Source organism: Condylura cristata, unplaced genomic scaffold, assembly GCF_000260355.1.
Source record: "Condylura cristata isolate star-nosed mole 26May11 unplaced genomic scaffold, ConCri1.0 scaffold00017, whole genome shotgun sequence".
Classification (NCBI taxonomy): Eukaryota; Metazoa; Chordata; class Mammalia; order Eulipotyphla; family Talpidae; genus Condylura; species Condylura cristata.
In genome coordinates this window covers 37,051,107-37,064,858 of record NW_004567118.1, presented here as the reverse complement: position 1 = coordinate 37,064,858, position 13,752 = coordinate 37,051,107, and positions in this window count along the sequence as shown.

Genomic DNA, 13,752 nt, shown 5'->3' with positions numbered 1-13,752 from the left:
TACAATAAAACACACCCCCTTTAAGTTCAATAAATTCTGAATAATTCACGTGTCCATGAAATTACCACTACGATTAAGATATAGAACATTTTAATCACTCCCCAAGGTCCCTTCAGGCCCTCATGGAGTGAAGGAATTGCAGTCGACTCCTTCATCTTCTCTAGCCAGGCAAACATTCATCTATTTCCTGCCACTACAGATTAATTAGGCCTTTTCTTTGTATAAATGGAATCATATAGCATGTAACCTTTAGAGTGTGACTTCTATCACTTGAAAGAATCCCTGTAAGACTACGTTTGTTGTTGCATCTATCAGCAATTTGTAGATTATCCAGTTTTGCTCACGAGTAACAGCAAGTAGATAAAGAAGAATGAAGCCAATATGCTGAGGGAAATGCTGATGGGAGACCATAAGGTCTCAATCCCTCAGTGGGGATCGAGAGTGACCCCACTGCCTGGTTCTAAAACAAAAACTAAAAACAACCACTTCTACCAAAGCAGGTGCAGCACCATTGATTTGTCAAAGCAAAGAGGAGAAAAATAAACCCATGTATGAATATTTGCTTAGAGAGTGGCAGGAAAGATACATACGAGGGTTAGACGTGGTTATCTCTGGGTGGTGGGATTATAGATATATATTATTTTTGCTGATCAATGTGTGTAATTTTCTACAATAAAAACTAGGCTAATTTTGTTGAGAAAATATTTTTATTTTCAAATGTCAAGCTTTTAAATCAGGTTGTCAAACTTCTTGAATGCTTAGCTTTTTAAATGCTGCAAAATGTTCCTAGTTATATTTCAAACCCCTGATGTGACTGTTACAGTTCTCCTGCAGTTGTTTAAAGCAAAACTTGTGAAATAGGATCATTTCTGACTAATGATTCACTAAGCTCAGTTGTGTTAAAGGCCTCTTAAAGCCTCTCTAATCCTAACTTGCTATTTGTGGACTGAAACCTAAATCCAGTTGTCCTTGACATCTTGGAGCCTGCATCCGAGAGAAAAGGACCAGGATTCCGATTATTCTCTAAGTGTGGGCCAGCAGATCACGTGGGGTGACTGTAGAAGTGCACGTTCCTGAGCCGCACCCCACACCCACACCCAGAGTTGCAAGGTGGCGTTCAGAAAGTGACTTTCAACAGCCCAACCAAGTGATTTTGAACACAATAATCTTTGAGAGTCAGGGTGCTCATTTTTAGCCAAACAAGCTTAGTGTGTATCTGAACAGGCCTCCTAGGAGTGCCACAACGAATCAGCTGATTTCCACCTTAGTTCCACTTCTGCTACCAAGGATCCATCACAACCTTAGTTAGAACACTAACCGGTACTAATCTTGCTTTATTTCAAACAACCGTGTCTTTTGCTTTAGCATGTTCAATGGCTCTCCGGGATGTAAGCATTGCCCCTGACGCTTGGGCCTTTGTGGTGTCCTTGCTGAATGAGGGTCTCCTGCATGTCTAATAGGTTGCCTGCCTGCATGGTTGTCCTTTTATGTCCCACTCCATTGTTCTGTGATGTCTGTCCCATGGGAGGCTATTCAATAATGATGATGACGATGATGATGATGCATCGATAACGACTACCCTCCAGAATGTAACTTCTCTATTTGTATTTATATTTGGATCTTCCTGTCGGAGACTCTTTGTTCCCCGATCACGAATTATTGGGGGGCAGAAAAGGCAGGGTCTCAAGGTGGGAGCGGCTTCGGCAAGTGGAGATTCCTAAAAGGGGAAAAAGAGGAGCAGGCACGGGAATTGGAGTTGGGTGCAAGTCTTCCCGTTCTGCTGTCAGCAGTTTATTTTATACATTTTAGGCAGGCAATTAACATAGGAATTGGGCTGAGATCACAATCTTTTTTCTGAGAGCAGTTTGGGGTCATATAGACCTTCAGCTAAGATTATAACATTATTGATCTATTAAAATTAAGATAAATCCATAAAATTTAAAGCTAACATTTTTTAGTGATGGTTGGCTAAAAATAAAATTCTTTTCCACCTAAAATGCTATTCTATGACCTTCATTTTTACTAAGACATCTTAGAGGGTAAAGTAAGTCGAGGATTAGGGTGGAGACTGGGTGGAGATGTGAAGGATAGAGTAATGTCACCAGCTAGGTGGAGTGATTCTCTTGTAAGTCAATCACAAAGAGATACAATAAGGTTCTTCAAAAGCTGAATAGAGGATTTTTAGGTGAAGTTCCTTATTTGAAAACTAAACAATAGAAAACTTAAGCAGTTCTTTAGAAGGATTATGTGAGATAGTAGAGAGACCGGATTTGGGTTCTCATCTGGGCAGTAAAAGAATTCTGATTATTCTAGTACTGCCTTGTCTTACAATATTAATTTTGTTAAAATTATTTTTATTAATCAGCCAGTTGTAATATTTTTGATTCAAAGAGGACTTTCCCATCCTGAGATGGGATGAGCTTTCTCACCTGAGCCAGGCCGCACCTTATGAGGCTGAGGCAGTCCAATAGAAAACTGATGGTTTTGGAATATTTTGATTATACAAAAAAGGGGGTCATAACATGAGCTAGCATGGAAATTCTGATTTTTCAGAGAATTTCCCCTCCATCCGTAACATGTCTAATGACAGAAGTTGCAGAGCTTGTGTCATCTTCCTCTTCCTCCCCTCCTCCCCCAACAAACTTTCGGTCATCATTCCATGCTGGTGCAGGTCCCATTCTGTTGAATGGACCTCAAAAGATGATGAGAAGGAGATTGGCTAGAATGACTTAGGTCTCTCTTGGGCTTAGTCCTTCAAGTCCAACAATGGAAATTGAAATCACAGAGTCTTACTAAATATCAGGGAACTTGTTGCTGTTAGAAAAGGATTTTCTGGGTGTTGCTTTATCTATAATTACCTTTTCCTCACTTTTTTTTCAAGCTATGATTATTACACTCATTGAATTTATTCTCCAGAGTAGAAAAGCAAGACTTATTATATCAATGCATATATATATTGTTGGGAGTGACCAAAGACTTACTGACAAGGACTGAATTAGGGCGGTAAAGAATTTTGCCTTGCATCCAAGCTTGATAAAGTGGTAATAAAACTGACCTTGAGATCCTGGATGGGACAAGCTAAAGGTGACAGCGAACTGGGCCTCACATCAAGGACACAGTGATGAGTCACTCCTTTGGAATCTGAGTTTAGAATCTATATAAGAGACCCTTCCCCCTTACTGGGTTGGCAGTAGCTGCAGACCCTACTCTTGGGCTCTGTCTCAGCTGCTGTCTTGAGAGCAATAAACTCTGCTTGTTCAGCTTTTCTGCCTCCCGCCTTCCTCTCTTGCAGCCGGTCACAGAAGTTGGGACAAAACATATATACACACACACACATATATATGTATATATGTATACATCACATTCAAAATCCAAATGTCGTTTATATCTAAAATCAGCTCAAGGACCACTACTTCAGAATCAATAGCTTCTTTAAAATCACAGTTAACACTTAAATACAGTTCAAATCTAAATTCTGAAATTTGATTGGTTGGAAAGCTTAGTAAATTTCCAACTTTCCAGAATAGAATCCCCTAGAACAAAATTGAGGGATTTTCCTACAGAAATACAGTTTGCTTAAAATTACCAACAATAGGACCCCACACCAGTGGTCTACACCCCAGTTCTTATATGCATAAATAAATTAAATAAATAAATAAGTCTTTACCAAAAAAAAAAGGAGAGAGAAAATTTGGAGTCCCAAGGATTTTTCAATGTCACACAATATCTGCCCACCTCCTCCCCCCAAACCCCCTCGACAATTCCCCTCTGCAATGGAAACTTGCTTACCCCCACCCCCAGAGATATCAAATTCCTCTGCCCTTAGATTTAGACTTAACTCACTGATTTCTTGGTCAGTAGAATATGGCAGAAAGGAAGTCCTGGGACTTTCAAGGATGGGTCAGGAGAAGCTTTGCACTTCTACTTGGGTCTTTTGAAATAATTGCTCTGGGGAAAGTCCACCACCATATAAGAAATCTAAATCTCTTGAGACAGCTGTGGGGTGAGGAAGCCCAAGCCAGGCATGTGAAGAGAGGTGGCAAATGGCACCCAGCCCTTGCTATTCCAGCCATCACAGTGTGGGCACCAGATAAGTGAGTAACATAACAAATCCCAATCATGGACTAATGAGGAATCTAGCATATTTCCAACAGAACTTTCCTCTGTTCCTCTTCATCAGTGTTGGGAGTGACCAAAGATTTACTGACAAGGATTGAATTAGGGCAGTAAAGAATTGCTTGGCCCTCCCTGGTGGCGCAGGGTGAAAGCACTGCACTGAGAAGCTAAAGCCACCTTCGCATGAGTTCGATTCCACCTGCCCCGGAGGTGACCACATGGCTTGGCAGACCTCTCCTGACCTGCCCGCTGCTCCCCTCAGCAGTGTACTTCGTCGATCTGCCTGTTCTGCTCCCCTCTCTGTCTCTGGTGAAGACTCTCATCGCCCCTGAGCCTCTGGCCTGTACCCCAGTTCTGTATGTACAAATAAAATAAATCTTAAAAAGAAAAAAAAGAAAAAGAAAAAAGAATTGAGCCTTGCATCAAGCTTGCTAAAGTGGTAGTAAACTGACCTTGGGATCCTGGATGGGACTAGCTGAAGGTGACAGCGAACTGGACCTCACATCAAGGACACAGTGATGAGTCACCCTCTTTGGAATCTGAGTTTAGAATCTACATAAGAGACCCTTCCCCCTTACTGAGCTGGCAGTAGCTGCAGACCCCACCCTAGGGGCTCCGTCACAGCTGCTGTCCCAGAGCAATAAACTCTGCTTGCTCAACTTTTCTGCCTCCCTCCTTCCTTTCTTGCTGCCGGTCACAGAAGTTGGGACAAAACAATTAGATATGTGCATGTGTCAAATTATGCCACCAATGGCAACTGTGACCTTCCTGATAGTCCTCAGTTTCCATGCATGGTAAGTTTTTCTGTGTAAGTGTTTTGCTACATGTTTACTGCTTCTTCAAGAGTCCGGATGCCGAGGGAGCTCCTGGGTGGCTCAGCAGCAATCGTTCCTACATGTCCAAGGCTAGTTGTCAGGGAGTTTCAGATGTTGATGGACATCATGGCCTGGAAACTTTTAGCTCACTTTCTGCTGTAGGAATCCACCTTTGTTTTGGTCCTTTTTTGGATTTTTTGGCTTTACATCAACCATTTTGAATTGTGTTGAAGCCCAAACCAGAGAAAGTGTCACAAGCAAAAAATAAAAAGTCAACCACTTAGAAGAGTTGAAGAAAACCCCTTGGACTGAGAAAATTATCCATATTCTAATCAAGATCCTCTAATGGGCAGGCTATCTACAAAAATGCAGCTGGACTGGGGCAAGCTGCTGCTGCTTTTGAAAGCATTTCTATCAATCTCTGACTTTAATTCTTGAAGTTAGACCTGGAGGCCTACAAACAACACAAAATGAGCAAAAGAATAATTATCTCCTAATTCAGAAATCACAACAGAGTTGTCACTTGTTAGTTTTATACTCACAGACCATTTGCAAAATTACAGCCTCTTGCTGGTTAAAACGGTGTTGGTCGAGGATGTTAGATTATGAAATTTGCAGAGGAGGGGTGTTCCAACTCCTGCCAGTATCTTCATCTTTCTTTGTTTTTGTATATATCCCATTCAGTAATTTTTCAGTCAATAGGTAGGATTAGCTGGAGATTACTTTTTACCTTTGTATTTAAAGACCAAACACACCCTCTTAATGCTATGCCAGGGAGCAGAGAACATACAGGAGAGCTCTTATTAAGCTCTGTTCTTAGCTTCCAGCAGTGTCGACAAGGAAAAAAGGCAACAGAGCAGCTCTAGCCTACAGTCTCTTGGCCTAAGGACTCAGCTGCTTGGGAAAAAAAAAAAAAATGCAACAATGGAGGGGAAAGGTTGTCTCTTCTTTGTGTTAAACAAAATGAATGACTTAAGATTGACACCCAAATTTGCTCACCTTTGTGGGTACTTCTTGCTCTACACATTGGAACTTTTGTACATCATAAAAAGGGAACATGAGGAAGAGAGAACAATAGCGGTGTCACCTGAGCTTTCCAAGCCTTCATCAACAGTGTCCCTAGAGACACACCATATTTTCAAGGTGCCAGCAAAAATGTTTAAGCAAAATTGAAAAGGCTCTCCTTGAGAGTATATCTTGTATTTGAAAAGCCAGCTTAGTAAATCTAAGTCTTCAGAGCAGAGAAAGATGTCACATACAACATGGAGAATCATAGACTTATAAGGCTATTTTAGTGCAAATTCTTGATGCACTCAGTGACACAAATGAACAAAAACAAAGTTGGGGGATTGATCATATCCTGGATAAGAATTTCCAACACAGTTGCTTTTAGTAAGCACAATCAAAAAAGTGGAGAAACATGGAGAGAGTGTTTGCTATTCTTTTGTCTTTTTCTCCCCCAAATAGGACACAAATGCAGGCCATGCCAGAATGTGGTTTTCCCTGAGTGCTCATCAATTTTTTTTCCCTTTCCCCACCCCTGACTAAATAAGACCGTCATTTTGGCCCTTCCTTCCTGAACCAAGCAGGGCAGGCCAGCTAGTATAGGCAGCCAGCTCTAAGCTGAATTCCAGAGGGGACCTTTCTATTGAGATCCTGCCCACAAATTATGCTGAATTTTGAGAGCCTGGATGTCATACTCTTACAGAGTAGTGTTAAGATTATGTACCAACATTTGAGACATTCAGAAATTTTTATTGGAAATGTATAATCTTTTACTTGTAATATGGGTAAAAGTATAGCTATTTTTGCTATTTTAGAAAACAACTAATTTGTCTAGTAAATTTGGCCATTTTAATCCCAGGTACTCTTTCAGACACTATTATTTTTAAAAATCACAAAAAAATAATAACAGCTAATTTGTTAATTTTTTTAAATACATATGCTTTCTTTTTGGTATTGAAAATTGAAAAAAGTCACCAAAACTCTTCTAATTTTTAACTGCTTTTAACAGAACAAATAATGACAAATTAAGTGCTTTTGAAAAAGTGAATGAAGTCTATAAAACTATGAGACTAGCTGAAGCCTTTGCCATTAATGTTGCTCATATTAGGTAAGGAGTACAGTATATCGATAAATGAACATTATGGTTCTTAAGGAAGATCTGGCTAAATACAGAAAACCTAAAGCCCACCTCACCCCCCATGTATTCCCTATGGAATTAACTATAAATATTGGAACCACTCACAGAGGTGCTTCTCACCTGGAGAAGCAGGTGTCTCTGATTGAGGCAATATCTATAAGGTGGACAGATGACAAGAGAGACCCAGCTATGTGATTGAGTCCTGCTAGAATTCTAAAGAACCCAGAATGTATGAAGATGGGGCATACCTTGGGATCCAGAGAAAAGAAATCTGTGAGAGGGGATTGATAGTTCTTGTCAGCCTCAGAAATACTTAATAATAATTTTTTTTTAAGTTCTATAATTTAGGCCTTCCCTGGTGGTGCAATGGGTTAGGACGCAGTGCTGCAAGCTAGCCGCACTGCTTCAGTGAGAGTTTGATCCCCCACCCAGAGGTGACCACATGGCGCAGCAGACCTCTCCTGTCTTTTCCACTGAACCCCTATACTTCACTGAACAGTATACTTCATCAATCTGCCTGTTCTGATCTCCACTCGGTCTCTGGTGAATCCTCTCACCACCCCTGGACCTCTGGCCTGTACCCCAGTTCTGCAAGCATAAATAAATCTTTAAACAATATCTTATCTCTGCCTTGTGACACAATTATTGTAATTCTTAAAACTTTCCAATTTGTATACCAAGTAGTATTTTGGATTAGGAAAAATCCATTTTATAAGTTAGATTGTGTTCCATTATACAATTTAAAGTTTTGCCAGTTTTTTTCTGTTTGATATGATCAACTTATACTAAGTTTATTTTTAAAAAGATATACTTTATTTTCAAAAAGTTTTGCATTCATGGAAAATGTTATGACTATCTTCTGCTTCCTAACTTCCTTTGACTTGCAGAAGGCTAGTGAGAAACAGCTACAGTGCTATGGTTTTTGTTTTAGTTCGCCTGCCATGTTGTACAGTACAAAGAATGATAAATTTCACCTATGAATAGCTTAGGAGAGAAAGGGAGAGCTAAATATACCATATAATTAAAATTTAGGCATAATCCTTCCTTTAATACAGATTTCCCTGAAGAAAAGTCTTACTAAGTTTGTTCATTTAAACACATTGAATTATTTGGCTCCACAAGAACACTTTTTCTTAACTTAATGTGTGCAGCTTTATTTACCCTGTACTGAACCACATGTACCATTCTCACTTGTTAAACGTTATAAAACAGCAATTCTTAGCTCCCACTGTGATAATGAGAGAGAAACTCAAGAAAAAGAAAAAATAGAATTCATTTAAATGTTAAGCAGTGAGGAAATAAATGCAGACTATTATAGAGATGACTCATTTGAAATCCTTTATTTTCCTTCAAAAAAAGATGTTGATTGGAAATGAAAGGGTTCTGAATTAAAAGCCTAGCTTTACTACAATTGATTGTTTCATGGCTTAAGGAATATATATCAGGAACCTGGCTTATTCAGCAGTTATTTTAATTTGGGCAGTAGAAAAAAGGAACTGGGTGAATATCCCTGATGATGGACTTCTAGGTAGTTTCCAGATTAAATGCTACAATTATTCTTTTCTTAGCTTTAATAATTTTTCCCAAGCAAGTACGAATGGTCCCAGTGACTTAGATAACTTTTCCATTGTTCTCTTATAAGGTGGCAGTTTAGGCACTTGAACCCTGAACTATATTTTTATAATAAAAATAATGTATGGGTGCTAATTGAGAAGGGGTGGATTATGGTGGTTTCCAGTGTAACTTGGCTAGGTTGAACTATATTTCCCAGGATTCTTTCAATTCATCTTTCTGGCTAGGCTGCACCAAAAGAGATATTCTTTGACATATTTGAGGAAGTAAAGGGACAGCCATTTTATAGCTCACCAATGGGTCACCTCATTGGCATGGTATGGCAGCTGGGCTTACAACTGCTCCAGTTTTCTAACTCCTAGTCTAGATAATATGGTGAAAGAGGTACAATATGCCCTACAAGATAGCTATACAACAAGGTGAGAGGCAGTGAAAACAGACATAATTTCCACCTGTCCTTGTAGACTCTAGCTCATGCTTATAGTTTCCAGCTTGTACTTGCTTTTCCCTGCTTTATATCTATTGTCTCTCCTACCCTTCCCTCAGGGCTGTCTTCCCTGACACCTGCAAGTTCCAGGAATAGGTGTGCAGACAATAGCTTTATTGAGACTGCTTAAAAGGTTTCCACAATTAAGTATGTTTATATTTACATTTACACGGAGTGTGCCTAGTGGGTTCTGCTTCTTTGAATTTCTATGATTGAATCTTGACTGATTATATGATATTGATTTTGTGAATGGGTAAATATTAAATCATTGGGTTTGTACTTCCAAAAACTTTATTATTCAGAATGGCATGTTGTAGGTTGGTTATGTCAATTTTATACTTTAAAAAATAAGTAAACTGGCCCTTCCTGGTGGCTCAGCAGGTTAAAGCACAGCACTGAGAAGCTAAAGCCACTTCCACATGAGTTCTATTCCCGCTTGCCCCGGAGGTGACCACACGGCATGGCAGACCTCTCCTGACCGGCCCACTGCTCCCCTCAGCAGTGTACTTCGTCCATCTGCCTGTTCTGCTCCCCACTCTGTCTCTGGTGAAGCCTCTCGCCACCCCTGAGCCTCTGGCCTGTACCCCAGTTCTGTATGAACAAATAAATAAATCTTAAAAAAAAAAAGTAAACTCATGGAATGAAGTCTGAAAAAATGATAAATTTGATCAGATAAACAGCTTGTTCTCAATTGTAAGCTTTTCACAATTGCTCTATAAAAATTTCTATGTGTCTAAACAAAGAGATAATAAGCTTGTATTTTAGGACTATGGTGGTAAATGTCAGAAGAGATCAATTTAACCACCTCTAAGTGGGAGGAAAGTTTTTATGATTATGAGGAGTTGGAAGGCATTCTTGCTTTTGGAATAAGCCTTTTTATCTTTGACTCCTTTAAAGTGTTGTATGAACTACATTTTTTGTATGAACTATTTTGATCAAAATAAACATTGGTTGCAAAAATGTTTTAACAAAAAGCAAAAACCATGCCACCTCTTTATAATGGGGTAGACACATAGAAAGGAAATAGGAAAGTTATCTTTAAAGTTGGACAACAGACTAATGTAGTTCTGGAGAGATTCCACTATAAGTTGAAAGAAAGGTCATGTTTGGGGAGGAATATGAAAAGGTGAGATTTAAAGGGATAAGAGAATGAGCTCTTTTCTTCCTTCTCTAAGAGTCATTTGTTACAAAAAGAAAATCTTGACAACATATTATGAGGCTTCTCTCTCCTTCCTACCTTTCTACCATCACACCCTCCCCACCATCGAGTGTACAAATGAACCCAAACCTAGGAAGTTATGAAACAAGATTCCTATTTCATGGACTTGAGGAGTCTTGTACTCTGGGACTGGTATAGAAATGATGATAAAAAACAATTTTCCCTTATGAAAAATTCTGATTCTTTTTTTTTTTTTTAAGATTTATTTATTTGTGCATAGAGAACTAGGGTACAGGCCAGAGACTCAGGGGTGGCGAAAGACTTCACCAGAGACAGAGCGGGGAGCAGAACAGGCAGATGGGCGAAGTACACTGCTGAGGGGAGCAGCAGGCGAAACAGGCAAGACAGGAGAGGTCTGCCATACCATGTGGTCACCTCTGGGGCAAGCGGGAATCGAACTCATGCAGAAGTGGTTTCAGCTTCTCAGTGCAGTGCTTTAACCCGCTGCGCCACCAGGGAGGGCCAATTCTGATTCTTTTTAAGGGCTTGATTATATTGAGCATCATTTCGTTTTTGTCACTTAAGGATTTGGATTTCAAATCCTTGCCAATTCTTCTATATTCAATTTGACCTTTCCCTCAATATTTATTCTTTTCTACCCAGTACATATACAAAAAACATGACTTGGAGATATCAGGACTAATTTAAGTTACTGCAATGGTGAGAAAAGTTAGGTGGTAATCCTACATAAATGTCCTCTAAAGAAGAGTGTGGGTGTTATAAAAGCTAGGGGGAAGGCATGGGGAGAGGCTCCCTAGTAGCCTTGAAGTTAAGGATGAGCTTTATTACTGCTATGACCTGAGTTTGATTCCTGTCCAGGGAGGTGACCCACATGGTGCAGCAGACCTCTCCTTTGTCTCCCACTGCTCCCCTTAGCAATGTATTTCAGACACTCTGCCTGTTATGCTCCCTGCTCTGTCTCTGGTGAACCCTCTCACCCCTTGCATCCCTGGCTTACACTCCAGTCCTTCTTCACAAAATCAAAACAAACAAACAAACAAAAAAATAGAAGGGGGACTTAGATAAAATCAGCAAGAAAAACAAGAAATCTTCTGGGGAAATTGTTCTTTGCAAAAGAAAAACAAGTTGTATATTCAGCAGTTTTCTTTCAAAGCACAAAAATAGTTATTTTCTTTCTAATTTGCTTATGTTCATTTTAGAACTGCCTGTTCCTCCATAATTTGTAGTTTATTTCTCAAATTATTTGGTAATTCTGGCTACATATTTCTAATGAAGCCAATGAAACCCGATAGTTAAATGAATAGGATTATACTATGCTGCCTTGACACTTAGTTTTCCCTTCTGGGGACAGAAAGCATGTTGTAGATACTTTCTCTGTTATTCACCAAGCATTCCTAAATTGCAAGAGAAAGCTGTTGTGGTAAGTCACAGGAATTGTCAGGAAGAGGCTCAAATTCCAGACTGGAAGTTCCGGACCTTTCTCACTGTACAATGCCACGTCTCTAGACCTAACGATGTACTTTCCAGACAGTAGATTCCTTCTGATGGGATGGTCGTTAGCAATCTTTTGGATTGCTAATTTCCTCTGAAATGTCTTCCAGAAGTTTCCTCTAGGTCGGTTTGGTTTCATTCCCTTCATTCCATTCATCAACCTCTTTGGGTACAATTCCTGGATCAGTTACAAATTCAGTAAACACCTGTTCTTCCTGACTTATCATCAAGTTTCTACTCTGGTTTCATGATCACCTTCCTGGGATCTTTCAGAACACAGGGAGGTAAATACCTGGGCTTGAATACAAACTCCTTTCTGGGACTCTGTGTTCTCTTCATTCCTTTTCACTTACCCTGGGGTTTTAATTCCCTTTTAGAGATGTTTATTTGGAATCATTTATGTGAAGTCACCTTTCTATAAGATAGCAAAAAAAAAAAGAGCTAAGCAAACAAAGAGAGGTTTTGATTATTGTCTTAATCACTGACTCAAGGATTTCCACTGACTCTGAAAATAGTTTCTTTGTGCTTTCAAATTGCATATTCAAATCAATAAAACTGGAATGTCTCCAATGGTAGAATAATTACTAGTTTTAAAATAATGTAGGACATTGAGAGGAGGGGGGGGCCTCCAGCTTCTTAAATACCATTTACGATCCTAGACTTTATGCTTATTGACAACAAATTAAATTATTAGAAATTGTGTGTGTGCTTGGCTGTTTGGGGATGAACAAATGAAGATGAATTATTGAAAATCAGTGTTTGCTGTAGATGAGTCATCGGGAAATAAGAGGCATGACACTCGCGGAGTGCTTGTTAATATGGATCCATTAACTTTTGGCTGTGTTTCAATAAATACAAAAAAAGGCAACCTTTCTGACAGAAGGCTATCCCAAAGGGTGTACAAAATTCATGCATTAAAAAAAAAGTACACAGTTGACCTTGGAGATGGAGGGCAATGCCATGGTTCCAGAAGTGGGAGACTGAAGGGTAGTGACATCCATGGGGGCTGATGGAAAAAGGAGAGGATGTTCTTCAAGGCATTAAGATGCTGGAAATGCTGCTTCCAAAGGGGGACAACAAGGAATAAAAAGACTATCTTTTACCTGGCTGAGGGCACCACCAGCCTGAGGGATGTGGAATCCTCCAAGATAACATGCAGCGAGAGCAGCTCCACTGAGGAGGCTGGAAAAGGAGAAAACCATCTCTGTTATTGCCTCCTTTGTCACTGCCTGTGCCCTCATTCTTCACCATACTATCTCTACTGGCCCCACATTTTGGCCCTCTGAATTCTGGTTACTAAGATCCCTTTCCTCCCCCAGGTAGAGGTTTTTTAAGTATCCCTTTCAATCACCTCCCTCCAAGCAGTGCCATCTCCTCCTCACCCCCTTCCTGATGAAATTTAGGAGATAGTCAAGTCTAAGGATTTACAAATTATCTCTCAGTGTGGCTCATTTCTACATATGAAAAACTTATCTCATTTTGTGTTTATTCTTGACATTAATTTTGGAATTTCAATTTTCTTTTAAAGATTTGTTTATTTATGCAAACAAGAACTGGAGTGTAGGCCAGAGTTGTAGGGGGGTGAGAGGTCTCACCAGAGACAGAGTGGGGAACAGAACAGGCAGATCTAGTAAAATACACTGGTGAGGGGAGCAGCGGATGAGACAGGAGAGGTCTGCTGGGTCATGTGGGTCAGTTCCCTGGCAGGGGATAGAACTCATGCTGTAGTGGCTGTGGATAGCTTCATAGTGCTGAGCTTTAACCCTTTGCACTACCAGGGAGGCCTTATTTCTCTGTTTTAAAAGAGAGTAAACCTCAGATTCCATGTCTCCTGCAAGAGAAATAATCATGTGAAATTTAGAAATGTTTCTATTTTTACATATATTTTCTAATTGCAGCAAATAAAACTGATTTTTCCCATTTATAATGGCAAATTTTTTTTTTTTTT